General features: G+C 30.3%; 1 pseudogene; it reads left to right on the plus strand.

Moving 5' to 3' along the window:
- Positions 1 to 15,087, plus strand: part of LOC114315300 (GDSL esterase/lipase 2-like) — a 142,760-nt pseudogene that overhangs the window by 58,140 nt on the left and 69,533 nt on the right.

Consider the following 15,087-nt stretch of genomic DNA (forward strand, 5'->3'; position numbering starts at 1 on the left):
TTCTCTATTTTTCTGTTAAGAGTTGTTGACTTTTATATAAGTAAGAGAGTTTGTGAAATAAGACTATTAACCACTGTAATATTAATGTAATTTTTAGAACGTCCATGGATAAGATGTAATTGGACCAAATATTATGGGGTGTCAGTGTAATTTACCCATTTTAAAAGTAAACCATTATTTTTTTTTATGGATAAACATAATAAAATAAAATATAATTATTATAATTATCATATTAAATTAATTGTTTCAGCAAATGATATATATATAAAAAAATTATAAAATGAATAATTCATATTATTATAATCTCTAATAGTTCTTTTAAATTGTACTAGAAACTCTTCAATTAAATTGTACTAGAAACTCTTTAATTACTTGTCCTACATTATTATGTCTATATTTAATGAAACGGTTGAGGAAGTCAAGGAGGGTATGTGCTCTTTTGATAAAGTCATGTGTCATGATGTGAGTACATGCATCATGTGAGTTTTGAAGAAGGCACAAAAAGTGGTAGTAGAAGCACATATACCTGCTCCTCTTGACAAAACTTGTTTGACCTCAGTATTATTGGCTCTCATTCCTCCCTTATTATATAAATATATATTTATTTATTTTTGAACCGCTCATTTCCTCTTCATATAAAAGATAGATTTTGTAAAGTGTGAATTGTGGAAATATGTGTCTTATCACAAAAGCCAGCTAGAGCTAGAAAAAGAGACTTGAGACCTTTCCATACAACTTTTCTTGGTGGTTAGGTTGGACCCTCTGTAGCCTTTTTTTGGACCTCACTCTATCTATTTTTAGATTGGATTAGTGTAATGAGATTTTAATTCATTGTGCATTCAATGTTCCGTGAAATTTTCATGGACTATGGGTCCATGGCTTTGGCCCCCCAAAAAATTATTTAGGGTTACATGTTTGGCGTAATTTTTTTTTTTTTTTTTGAATTTTTTTAGAATTTCTAATATTAAGATTTATAACATAAAGAAATATTTTCATAATGTCTAAAATCCTTTATCGATCCAGAGAAATTTCGATCCCAAATAAATTCTCTTTAGACTTTTTGGAGAAATTCTGTCTAGAAAAATTTTGAACTTCCCAAAAAAATTCTCTGGGTTTAAACCAGAGAAAATTGAAATTTCTCTAAACTCAAACCAGAGAAATCTAGAGAAAATTAAAATTTATCTAGCTTTCTTTGTTCGCAGAGAATTTCTATGGCTTTGTTCATAAATTTCTCTGTATTTGTTCACAATTTTAAACCAGAGAAATTGTTTTAACCAAATTAGAGAAATTTTAATCAAACCAAAGAAATTTCTCTGTGTTTGTTCACAATTTTAAACCAAAGAAAATTCTTCACAATCTCAAGCTAGTGAAAATTGTTTACAATCATTTCCCTAACTGGGCATGAGAACAGACATAGATAATTGTTCGAAGAGAGGATTCACTGTAAATATTACATCAATTGAAAACTTATTTAATTTTTTACAAGAAAAATAAACAATAGAAATTACTTACAGGAAATTTACTAGGCAACTAAGTTGAATTCTAGGTACCTTCCTTATGGGATTAGTCGATTAGAGCTTTGCTTAGGAAGGGAGAATGGAATTGAGATAATGGTCAGCCAGGGTTCAGCAAATGACAAGCCATAGACATAAGTAGATAAAGGGATTCTTCAGATATACCTTCCTTGATAGATTGTTGGACTTTCTTCTAATCTTGTAGGACAAGTGTTTGATCAGTGTAGGACTTGATTCGAACATACTCATTCTTTAGGATATCCTCAAAATCGAAGTTCTTTTTGGTGAGTTTAGAGCTTTTATCTCTACTATTCAAATTGGTATTGGAATTGGAATTGGAATTGGAACTGGAACTTGCAGTGATCGGAATCTTCATTGGAGCAATAATCGTCCTCATTGTCTTCTCATTCTCTCTCACGCAATCGAAACCCTAGAGAGAGAGGAGAGAGTAGAAACAGAGGAGAGTAGAGAGAGAATGAGAGTGTAAGTGTGATATAAGGGTATGGGAATGAGGGACCTTAGACTACAAAAGAAATATTGTGGACTTATATAATTAGTAAAATTGGAGAGGGATTGTAAACTAATTTTCTCTTCTCTTTTTTTTGGTACAATTTTTTAAGGAATTCGAGTTATAAATTTAGTTTTAAAATTTTCATCTATAATCTTCTCGAACTATAAGAATAATAATTATTGCATTATCCCTACTTATCTGTCTATCTGTCAACTATTCGCCTATTTGTCTAGTGTCACTTATATATCTCCCTATATGTTCACTTGCTTATCTAGTGTCACATATTTGTCCATGTGTTTCTTATATGTCTACATATTCTACTTATATGTTCATATCACCACTAGAACCAACTGTCGACCGCAGCCACCTACAGTATCTTTACCGGTGACTAGTAGTTCGGCACCAGTGGGTAAAAGAAAATAAAAATAATAATTTTTCAAAACAATAATTTGTATTTTTCACCAAATAATTTCATTAATCATGTCATTACAATTAAAATGAAACAATATGCGGACCTAGTGCCATATATCCCTTAGAAATGGATTTCTCAACAATTTTTAAATTTTTTATTATTATTTTTATGAATAAAAAATTACTTAAGTTGTTTGTTAAAAAAAATTAATTATCATGAAATTGGAGAACAGGTGCATTTAGATTCGGATTATAATCTATCAACTTTTTACCTAAAATAAATTGCACCTAAAAAAATGTCACTCTAATATTATAAGAGCACATGCATTTTTGGTTTTTAAACTCAAATTCAGTTTTTAACTCTCTTGTTTTTCCTGTATTTTTTGTCTTTTCTGAATTTTTTTTCATATTTTAGTTAAATTTTTAAAAAAATTAAATTCACTTAATTTAAATGCACTTAAAAAATAAAATACTTGTGAAGAAAATTGAAAAAAAAATACCAAAAAAATATATAAATTAGTACATTTTCATGTCTTTGGTGGTGTTTGGTGTAGCTGTTAAAACAGATTATAGATTATAGCTTAACAGATTATAGATTATGACTTTAATCAGAAGCGGTTAATCTGTTTGGTATAGCTGTTGGATTATAGATTTAAGTTGCTGAGTAGTGTTTGTTAAATAAGCTGTGAAGTAGCTTTTTCAATTAATTTTTATTTTTTATTATTCACTATTTGTCTACATTTTTCATAAAAAATAATAATAATATTTAATAGTCCATTTGAGTCTTTTTCTATTTTTAAAAAAATAAAAAATAAAAAAATCTAAGAGTATAACCGTGAATTAACATGTCCACAGCAGAAGCTGATAATCAGAAGCAAGGGGTGAGCAGCTTCTCAGAATCAGCTTTTTTGACTTAAAATAAGTTGTTAGAATCAGAAGCTGTTTGAAATAAGTTTAACCAAACAGTCCAAAATAACTTTTTAAAAGCCAGAAGCCATAAGTTGGCTTAAAAAAGCTGCACCAAACACCCCCTTTGTCTTTAGTGAAAATTCGTTTAGATTTCTTCATACATTTTTTTTATTTTAAGTACATTTAAATTAGATATATTTTAAAAATTTAAAATATAAAATTAAAATATAAAAAAAAGCACTAAAAATATAAAAACATGAAAACAACTTATAATAGGGTGTACCTACTATTAATATGGCATGTAGCCACATATAATATAAAGAACTTCTTGTAGTATGCTTGGGCGGCTGGTAGCAGAGAAAGGTGACCTATAAAGGATATGCGAATATTAAATTAATTTAATCAATCCAATATTAATCCAATATTTATTTATTTATTTATAAATATAATATAGTTTATTTATAAATATAATATAGGTGGGGTTGGAGAACTGCTCCCGTCGTTTTGTCAAAGTGTCAATGAAACAACAAGAATATAAAGAAAATGCCATAGATGATTGTAATTAATATATTTTTGAGGACTCTTTATTTTCCAATGATTGATTTTCTGCAACAATAATATAAAGAAAATGCTATAGATGATGAGGCTTGTTAGTTTTGTAATTAAATATATTTTTTAGGACTCTTTGTTTCTAATGATTGATTTAAAATTCTACCATGTCATTCTTTGTATATTTTTTTGTATGATTATGTAAATTAGGCAAAATACATCAGTCCTTTTAAATGAAGTGATTTGATGAAAAATGACTAAAAAAAATTATGAGAAAGAAAAAAATTTCTTATGTTTGATTTGTAAGTTGAATGATAAATGGGGAGAAATGATGAAAAAAAATAACACTTTCTTATTAAGCCTATTTCACTTTTCACAAAAAATGATAAGATTTGGTGAAAAATAAATTAATTGATTGTAAAATATTTATAATATCAAAATTATCCTTTAAAATATAAAAGGAAGAAAAATAAATTTCACTTATATCTCTTTTATATGCTTTACTTTCTTATTCATCCAAATATAATGGTAATTGATAATGCAGTCTGGTCAACATGATCAGGGCCGACCCTGAATTATTAGGAGCCTAAGACGAATTTTTTAAATTGGGCCCTTCATATATCATTATCCAAAATAAATAAATAAATAAATAAATACATAAATAATTGTTTGGATAAAACAAAAAGGATAAAAATTTATTTCTATTGCATTACAATTTAACAAAATTTAGATAACAAATATATATATATATATATATATAATATTTTAACTTCAATTAGTTGAATCGAATTTTTATTTTTTAGCTTACCAATACTATAATAACTAAAATTAATTGGGGGTAAGGATAAGAATTTTCAACACAACTCAAGCAATATATAAGTTTAGCAAGTGAGGGTTGACTATTTTTCAACATGAATCCAAGTATGACACGACTCAATAACATAAATTATTAGTTTGTTCACTAAGGGATACCATGACATTTTTTTAATCTTTTATTTAATTCCATCTAACTGAATAAATAAGTATGTAAAATAATAATTAAGACTAATATCTTTTTTTCATTTAAGATATGTTTTTTTTTTTTTTTTGTTACCTATTTTAGAGTCAACCTAGTAAAAAATAGGTATATAGTAATAAGGTACAATTTTTTTAATTAGAAAAATGCAATTGAATTAAAATCAAACAGTCTATGAATAATTTTATTTAGTAGAAATAAATTTTATAAAATTCAACTTATGGGAAAAATTTTAATCTCTCCATACACTTGTTAAGTTATTTTTAACTAAAAGTGAAAGTTTTCACAGTAAACATTAATCGGACACGAATCAAAATAGCACCATACAACAACATGAAAATAAATAAATTGAGCTAATATTGAAGTAATTATGAAATAACACGACATAATACACTTCCCTAGTTGGAGCCCCTAAATTTTGTTCAAAATTGGGAGCCCGAGACAACCTTCTTAGTCGCCTTACCTCAAGGCTAGCCCTAGGCAAGATATAGGTCGGATTGATCAAAACGCTCCACGGGATGGCTACCCTTCATCTTCCTAATTACACCTGCAACAAGTCCAGTAGAAAGGTTCTGAAATGGAAATGGTTCCAACAATCAAATTAGATGAAGATGTGGTCAGAATAATAGTTTTTAGAGAGAAGGTTAAGAGTAGAAAGAAAGAGAGAGAGAGAGAGAGAGTGAATTACTTGTTGCCAAAACGTTCCTCATAAGCTTCCTTATATCTCTTACTAATCATTTTCTTGTCCATTCATACTGTCCCATTGGCCAAAAGCCTGCAACCTATTTGTCGTTGGCCATGGTTGTTTCATAACGTCCCAGAACGAGAAGTCTTGTTGCATTTAATACTTTGACAATCTCATTTGATGCTTAGTGCGTGGGCTTAATAATTCTGCAAAATCTTTATTTGTCAAGTGGCTAATTCCCTACTCAACACATGTCTAGTTGTGACTAAGTTTGAACTACTATGGATTCTCTATTCTCGGTTAGGTTTCCTGTTGAGCCTTATTTGCTAGGTTTTATAAAGATAACTAAGTAATTATCTAGACAACCTAGGGTAGCCATGGGTTAGGCCTTCTCGGACTATGCCCATCAATAATAAAATAAAATCATTTTTTTTTATCTAAATAAAATAACACAACTATTATTATTATTATTATTATTATCAAAAATGTTTCATGCCCCCTTTCTCCCCACCACCTTTGACCCCCTCTCTTTCTCATTGGTTACATTTTCTTTTTCTTTTTTTCTTGCTCCTCCAATCACCACCGGCCACGTGTCTGTGGAGTTGTGGAGATGGTGATTGGAGGGGATCTCTATCATGGCTATGTTATTATTATTTTTGCCATATGGTCCAGACGGAGGGTAAGTATGTCATTAATGCAAATGTTTGACCATTTGAACTTTACTAGTACAACGGTATATTATATTGGAAAGCGTGTTGACCGCACACGCGGCATTTTGACCGCTAATGTTGTCAATTACAATTAGATTGCGCTAGTAGCAATGGGTTGTTCGTTGTAATTGAAACTAACATAAGAACCGTGTTACCCACGGGCCAAATAAATAATTAAAAATAATTTTAATATAAAATTTATTTAAAAGTATAAAAAAATAAATTAAATTTTAATTATTTTATTAGAATATATATTGTAATTGTTATGTTATTAATTGTATATTTTAAATTTGTAATAAAAAATAAATGTCATAATTTAATTGATAAAGATGAAAAAAAAAATAGAATAAATTTAAAAAACTATATTTATGATAAAATGAAAATACATTTTGTTTTATAAACTTTTTAATTTTAGTTTATTCTATATTAAAATTTGTCATAAAATTTAAACATATATTTTAGAAATAAAACAATATATATATTTTTAATAAAATTCATCAAAAAATCAACCAACTTACACAAAAATTAATTAATTAAAACTTTTAAATTTTATTTGATTTTAAAATTTAAACTATCTTCAACTGAAATATACACAATATTACAATATTAAATAGGAGTATAAGATTCACTTTATATAAGTGAAATAACTCATTTCTTCATTCTTTTCCCGACGTGAGATTGCGTAAAATAAAAGTTAATAATTGTTTGAGTGAGAAGTCTGTTTCGAATCAAGCAATCTCAACCGTTTAATCTTTAATTAGGTCAATTTTTAGTTTATTTCGAATCAAACAAATCTTAACCAACTTATACAAAAATTAATTAATTAAAAATTAAAAATTTTATTTTAATTTCAATATTTAAACTGTCTTGAACTGAAACATGCACAACATTACAATATTAAATGTCAGCATAAGGTTTATATAGTGAAACAATTCATTTTTTCCTTCTTTTTTCGACGTGGGATTGTAAATGAAAGTTAACAATTATTTAGGCGGAAAGCTTATTTCTAATCAAGCAATTTCAGTCATTCAATTTTTAATTCGGTCAATCTTTAATTTATTTCGAATCAAACAAATATAATCATTTTATTTTGATAAAACTACTAAAATCACGATTAAACTAGCGAATCATTCAAATCGGAAACAGTTCAACTTAATCAACTAGGTTGAAAGATCAACTAATTTACACAATAATTAATTAATTAAAAATTTTAAATATTATTTTATTAAAATTTAAACTGTCTTAAACTAAAGCATACACAATATTATAATATTAAATGATAGTATAAGTTTCATTTATGTAAGTGAAACAATTCAATGGAGTATAAAATTCACTTTATGTAAGTGAAACAATTAACTTTTTCTTTCTTTTCCCGATGTGGATTTATAAAATAAAAGTTAAATAGAAACTAGCCAATGAGGAATTTTTTAATTGTTAAATTTTTTTTTAAAAAAAATCAAGAAAATTAGTATGAAATATTGAAACTCTCATAACATTTCTCATTAAAAATCCCCTTTTACTTATATAATATATAGATAGATATAGATAAATGAGAACATTATAATTTATTTTAATCTGAGAATTCACAGTAAATTATTCGGTATAGTTTTTTTTTTAATAGTTTAAGTAAAAATAGTTTAAATAAGTTTTTTTTAAAAATAGTTTATTTAAAAATTGGAGGAGAAGTGCTTTTGACTTTTATTTTTTTATTATCAATCTTAAACTTATAATAAATTACACAAACAAGCCCAATTTTAGTTGAAAAATCAATAAATACTTCTCAAATTGATTTTCTTGATTTATGAGAAATCACAATAAACAGGATCAATTTTTGTTTTCTAAGACCATCTCCAACGGTTCATCAAAGTTGACATCAAATTTAAATTCTGATGAAAAAGTTACTGTTTGGTGCTCCAATGGTTGCACCAAATCGATATCAAATTGATATTTCACCAAACAATTCATCAAACTGAGGACAACATACAGATTTCACCAAAACACTGTGTGTGACCGTTGGAGGGAGGAACCGGTCAACCAGCCGGTTCCCCAGCCGGTTGACCAACCGGACGACCACTGCACCATTTAAGCCACTGGTTCATTTGAATCCTCAGCTGGTTGGTTTGAACTGGTTGGTTTGAACTGCTGCCTCGCGTGATCGTTGGAGAGCAACCGGTCAGCCGATTGACCGGCCGGTTGACTAACCGGTCGACCGGGTTGGGCAATTCGGCTACAGTGCACAACTAGCAAGAACAGGTTTGAACTGGTTGGTTTCAACTTGTTTGAGCTAGTTTATTTGGACATAGGTTAATTTGTGGATTATGAATAATTTGAAGGGTGATATAAATTTAAATTCCCTATATATTTGACATACATATTTCACAACTAGCTGTTACAATAATTTACCGTTGGATGGACAGAGTATTTTGAAAATTTACCGTTGATGATGTGCTTTATAAAATAGATCTGATTTCTATATCAAACTGACAGAGTATTTCATTTTCAGAATAGCATTTATATGTTGTGAATTTTTTTTCTTTTGTGTCATTAGATATTTGTTTCCCTTGAAATTTTAATTAATATTATCTGATTAAATTATCTGATTCTGAGTTTCAGCTTTATATCATTACAATATTTTTCAGCAAGTGTATTGTATTTTTTCTAAACTATGGAAGATTTCGAAATGTTTGAGGAATCACAAATGTTTGAGCACAACACTTATATTAATTTTATGTCAGAATCTTCACGAGAACAAAACACGCAAAACAGTGATAATCATTTTATTTCAGAAACTTCTTGTGTTTCTCGTGGTAAAGCATTCACAATTATAGAAGATGAAACTTTATGTAGATCTTGGTTAGCAGTCTCTCAAGATCCCATTACTGGTAATAGTCAAACTATGGCTATATTTTGGGAATGAGTACTTGTTTATTTTAATTCACAATTGAGTAGTGAATCAAATCGAAATCGTATTTCTTTGACTCACCGTTGGTCTGCCATGCAAAAGGCAATTAATAAATTCTGTAGTTTTCTTGAACAAATTCAACTGAGGCAACAAAGTGGAACAACTGAGGCAGATATGGTAAAATTTATTTGTGTTATTAAATATTAATTTTCTTTTTTAAAGGTATACTTGTTATTGAAATCTTTGTAATTTTTTTTTGTAGGTCACTGGAGCGAAGCGGATGTATCATGCAATACAGAAAAAGCACTTCACATTTGATACATGTTGGAAGATTTTGCGCCAAAGTTGTAAATGGGATGAATTTCTATCAAAAAGAAGCACGCAACATTCTGATCCATGTTCGAATCCACCAAGTGAATATGAGGTTTCTCAATCCAACCAGAATAATGCGGTGCACAAACAACCATCTAATACATCAACACGGCCAATTGGAACGAAGGCAGCGAAAGAGAAGTTGAAGAATCAAACAACGCACGATAGTAGATTTGATGAAATGGCTGCTAACCAATCCAAAATTGTTGAAGTGTTATCAACTATCTCTGCTAGAACTATTCAGCGAGATGAACAAAAGGCGATAGATCGTGAGCAGAAGGCTGCAGAGCGTCGAAGAAGGGCCGAAGATAGGGAGAAACAACTAAAACTCCTATCTATGATGAATGAAAGAGAACAACGAAATTAAGATTATAAAATTATGTCAATGGACATGACAATTTTAAATCCTATGCAAAGGGCGTACTATGAAGATATTCAATGACAGATTTTATTTCGAACAACTAACAGATTGCCTTGAAAGGTTTTGTATTTGTGGATTTCATCTATTGGTTTTATTATTTAAAAATATTACGTCTAACTTGTATTGGTTAGTTTTATTGGTTTTATGAATTTCCCCCGATACGTATTTTTTCCATATTTCAAGTTCAATATCTAATTATTGCCATGTTTTTTGCATAGGGAGATCTTTGGCCTGTAGTTCAATGTGTTTTTTTTTTTTTAATTAACCTCGTCTTCTTTAAAATGATATTTAAAGTGACGTCATTGACTACTATAACATGATTTGTACCAGAGGAATCATAACTGGATAATGACCTTTGTGTAGCATTTTCAGGATGTACATAATCATGTCCTTTGTCAACTAGGCATTAAAATGAAAAACTACAATATAAAGTGATAATAACTGCATAGGCCAATGGTCATAACTGAATAGGTTTTAATTAATGTCGTCCTCTTTAACACATTGACCCAACAAAAGGTTGTTAAAACAACAAAATACAAAACAGTACAAATAAATAATGTGAAACACATCAACAGTCATTATCTGGTGGTGGTGGTGCAGAAGGGTAGTAGTGATGGTATATGTCATTTATGCGATGCTCAATCGTATCTACGCGATATCAATGTCCACATGGAAATCACCAAATTGTTGAATTAATGAGTTCTGTGCAGTGGCAAATATATCAAACTGAGTACCCAACGAATTAACCTGATTAGCCATTTGATGTTCCCATTGAACGCGTTAATTATAACATTGTTCTTCCATGGCCAAAAACTCAGTCCAATATTGAGGTTGTTCAGTTGATGACATCACATTGGCATGAGGATCTTCTGGTGCATCATCTTCTGGGACTTCATCTTCTGAATCTTCTGGAGCATTAACACTTCCCATTAAATTGGAGGCTGCACCAACACGGGTCACTGTATACTGATTAATTGGTGAACGAATTTTGATATCCATTTCATCTACAAGGTTAACCTTAAAATGTTTGAAAATTTTTGTTAAGAATGCCCCAAACAGTAATGACCGACCCGTGAATTGACCTTGATTTGCCAGTATCATTTCTTTCATAATTATGTAACACAAATCTAACTTCTGACCAACTTCAAAACAGTATAACAAATAGGCATTAAAATATGGGACCGCATCATAATGTCCTTTTTTTGAAGTGACATTTTCTACAATCCACCGGTGGAGAATCCAAAGATAAGGTTTTAAATGTCTTGCTTGTAAACTAGTCCCAGTAAATCTGTTCCGACAAATAGTAGTATAGACATCAGTAGCATTACCAACGATATTAGCTAACTCAGCCTCAGTCTAAAAATGAATATTTTCATCACCTAACTCAACTCCAATAATGCTTGCCAAAATAGGAGTATCAAACTGTATACCCTTTCCTTTCACATATGACAAAAGAGTAAAATTTCCATCTTCTTCCTGAGTACCTCTTAGGTGAACATAAAACAGAGATACCAGCCGTGGATATACCCTGTGGGGCAAATTAATTAAGTTTAGCCATCCTATTGCTTCAAGTTCACTAATTAATAGTGCATCATATTGAGATGGAAGATTTACCCTCCTCCTGTTACAATCGGTCGGCTAGAGAAGTTTGGAAAGGCTAGTGCATGACTCTCACTGTGAAAATCATCAGTAGGATATGACTGAATTTGAGGCCGTTGTTCTTCGCGTCGTAGAGGGTTGGAACTTTCACCAACTTGTGCTCTCGCTCTTTTAGTTCTAGGCATGATGTCAAAATCTGTTGAATTTCAAATGAATATAGTCTTAATATTACAATGCATATTAAAATGGAAAAACATTACCATATTTCAGTATGCATACTAATTACATGTTATTTTCGTATTACATGTTTTTTTAATTACCCTAAAAGTCAATAGTGAATATGCTGTATGAATTACAGTTCTGTATGAATAATCCTAAAAATCATCATATGCCAGTACCACAGAAAGTTTGATTAAAATATTGAGAAAGTTAAAGTTGAACAGCATCAGTAATTGAACACACAGTTCTGTTAATTTTTAAAATATTGAACAATTTTATGTTTTAAAATATTGAACATAAAGTTTGATTCAAACATGAATTTCATGCTCTTGAGAAAGTTAAACTTGAACAAATAAAATATAAAATTGAACAAATACAGCATACACACTGAAAAAAAAAAAAAAAAAAAAAACAGGGCCAGTTGACCAACCGATTGACCCGTGCCTTTCACTATGCAGCATACTACCTCTTGGATGCTGCCTTCTTGTTTCTGTTCCTGCCTTTCTTGATTCAAATGGTTTCCCTTGCTCTGTCTGTGGATTCACACTTACACTACACTGAGGCTTATTTTGGCAACATAGTTTTTAGTCACTTTTTTTGGTTAGTAGCAAAAGTCAAAAGTTGGCTTTTTTGACTTTTTTTTCATTTGGGAAGTTGGTTTTTAGCCAACGGTGAAATTACAATTTTACCCCTCATGGGTCAAAATGTGTTACATAGATGAAGTTATAAACATTTTAAATAAATTGGGGTAGTTTAGTCATTTTATTATGATTTGACATCATAAACAAATATTAATCAAAAAAGTCAAAAGTCACTTTTTACCAACTTCCCAAATCATTTGTCTAAAAAAGCCAAAAGCTTGGTTAAAAGCCAAATTTGAAGGTAGTGGTGGAGGGAATACACTGACTATGTTCTTAGAGGCAATCTGTGGGCAGAGGTATTCAGTGAAAGTTGTTAATTTTTTGATGGCAGGTTTGTATATAAATTTGAGCTGATATAGAGGCTCCATTCTTGAGGTAGGTGGTGAGGGAATTAATACTCAACAACTGTATGCAGTGTGTAAAATAAGGTATGGTAGATGGAATGCATTCAATGAACGGTAGGCGGTGTGTGTAAAATGAATGGTAGGTGGTTCAAATGTATGCAGTGTGTACATAAATAATTGAAGACATTATGATTTGTAGGTGAAATGCATTTATCTACTGACTAAATGAATGGCTTATTATGTATTTTTTAATCTTGTATGTTGAATGCATTTTAAGTGAGGTAATAAATGAATGGCAAGATCAGCATCAGTAAATCAATGCCACATCAATAAATTTGTATAAATTTGTATATGCAGTAATTTAAGAATTGACCTTGAATTAAGAATACTAATTTAAGACATTATTATTAAATTATGATTATACAGATCAACATCAGTAAAAGAAGACATTATGATTATACACTTCAACATCAGTAATTGAAGAAATTATGATTATGCACATAAATATCGGTAATTTAATATATTATTATTAAATTATCATTTAAGACATGATTATGAAATGTGCATAAATGGATGTGGTATTATCATTTGTGGCACATCAACACAGAATTTAAAAAAATCATATTAATTTTATGTGAAATTATCATTTGTAACTGATTAAGTTATGTATATTATCATTTGTAATTGTCATGAACTGAACACTGCACAATTCTGAATATAAAAGATTGAATATTACAACAGCACATCATCACATAACTTCTGAATTACTTAGTTAATATAGTGCATCATAATGAAGATTACAAACAAGAGAATCTTCCATTCCAAAACTATAAACAAAATTACATGTATTGATGTGGTAAATTTAGTGTTCACCATGAAGATGCCACATATGTTCTACTAAATCATTACGGAGGGCATGATATGCATCCTTATCTCTAATACCTAAATGACGAGACAAAAATGATTGGAAGTCATTGGTAGGAGTAGAAGAAAGTTGCACTGGTGTGTTGGTTGATGAAATATCATAATTGAAATCAAGGTGCTCCTCCCTCTCATCTTCGACAATCATATTATGTAATATGATGCAACTCTTCATTATGTTGGCAAGCATTTTCGAATCCCAATAACGTACAGCACCACTTATAATTGCGAATCGAGATTAAAAGACTCCGAATGCCCGCTCTACATCTTTCCTGGCAGACTCTTGCATCATTGCAAAATGTTGTCTCTTTGCTCCTTAAGGAGAAGAAATTGTTTGAACCAATGTTTCCCATTGAGGGTATATACCATCAGCAAGGAAATAACCCATATCGTAACTATGTCCATTAATTGTGTAATGGACAGGGGGAGCTTTACCTTGCGCAAGATCAGAAAACAAAGGCGATCGGTCCAACACATTCAAGTCATTGTGTGAGCCAGGCATTCCAAAAAATGCATGCCAAATCCATAAGTCATAAGATGCTACTGCTTCAAGAATAATGGTTGGCTTTTTATGATGGCCTACATATTGACCTTGCCATGCCTTTGGACAATTTTTCCACTCCCAATGCATGCAATCTAAACTTCCCAACATGCCAGGAAACCCCCGAACTTCCCCAATAGCAAGTAATCTAGCAATGTCAGTTGGCGTCGGAGATCTCAGATATTCTTCTCCAAAAATTTCAATCACTGAATTACAAAATTGTTGCAAACTTTGAATTGCTGTGCTTTCCCCAATACGAATGTAATCATCAACTGCATCTGCTGCGACACCATATGATAATATTTTCATTGCTGAAGTCATTTTTTGTAGGGGAGATAATCCAAGTACATAAGTTGCATCTTGTTTTTGAACAAAATATGAATTGTGTGCTTGGATTGCATTCAAAATGCGTAGATACAAAGGATGACGCATTCGAAAACGTCTCCGAAATATTGTAGGTGAATACACAGGATTTGCAACAAAATAATCTGCAAACAATCTGTCATGACCCTGCCTTCTATCTCTGTGTATATATCTATGACCTACAACAGAACCACCTATTTTCTTTGAACTATCACTTGACTTAAGAATCTGAAGCATACTAGTATTATTCTACTCATAAGCTCCTAAAAGTGTGACGATATATTCATCATCATCAGACTCATCATCAAAGGAAGAGGAAGAAGAAGAGGATGAAAATGAAGTCAATATCATGGATTTAAATTTGAAGGCATTCATTATGCTCGATTTTGTTTAAGCTATGATCGTATTAATTGTGTGGAGTTGCCTGGCATATGGATAATGGGTTTATATGAGAACATAA

This window comes from Camellia sinensis, chromosome 4, assembly GCF_055761805.1.
Source record: "Camellia sinensis isolate YWXY chromosome 4, ASM5576180v1, whole genome shotgun sequence".
NCBI classification, from domain to species: Eukaryota; Viridiplantae; Streptophyta; class Magnoliopsida; order Ericales; family Theaceae; genus Camellia; species Camellia sinensis.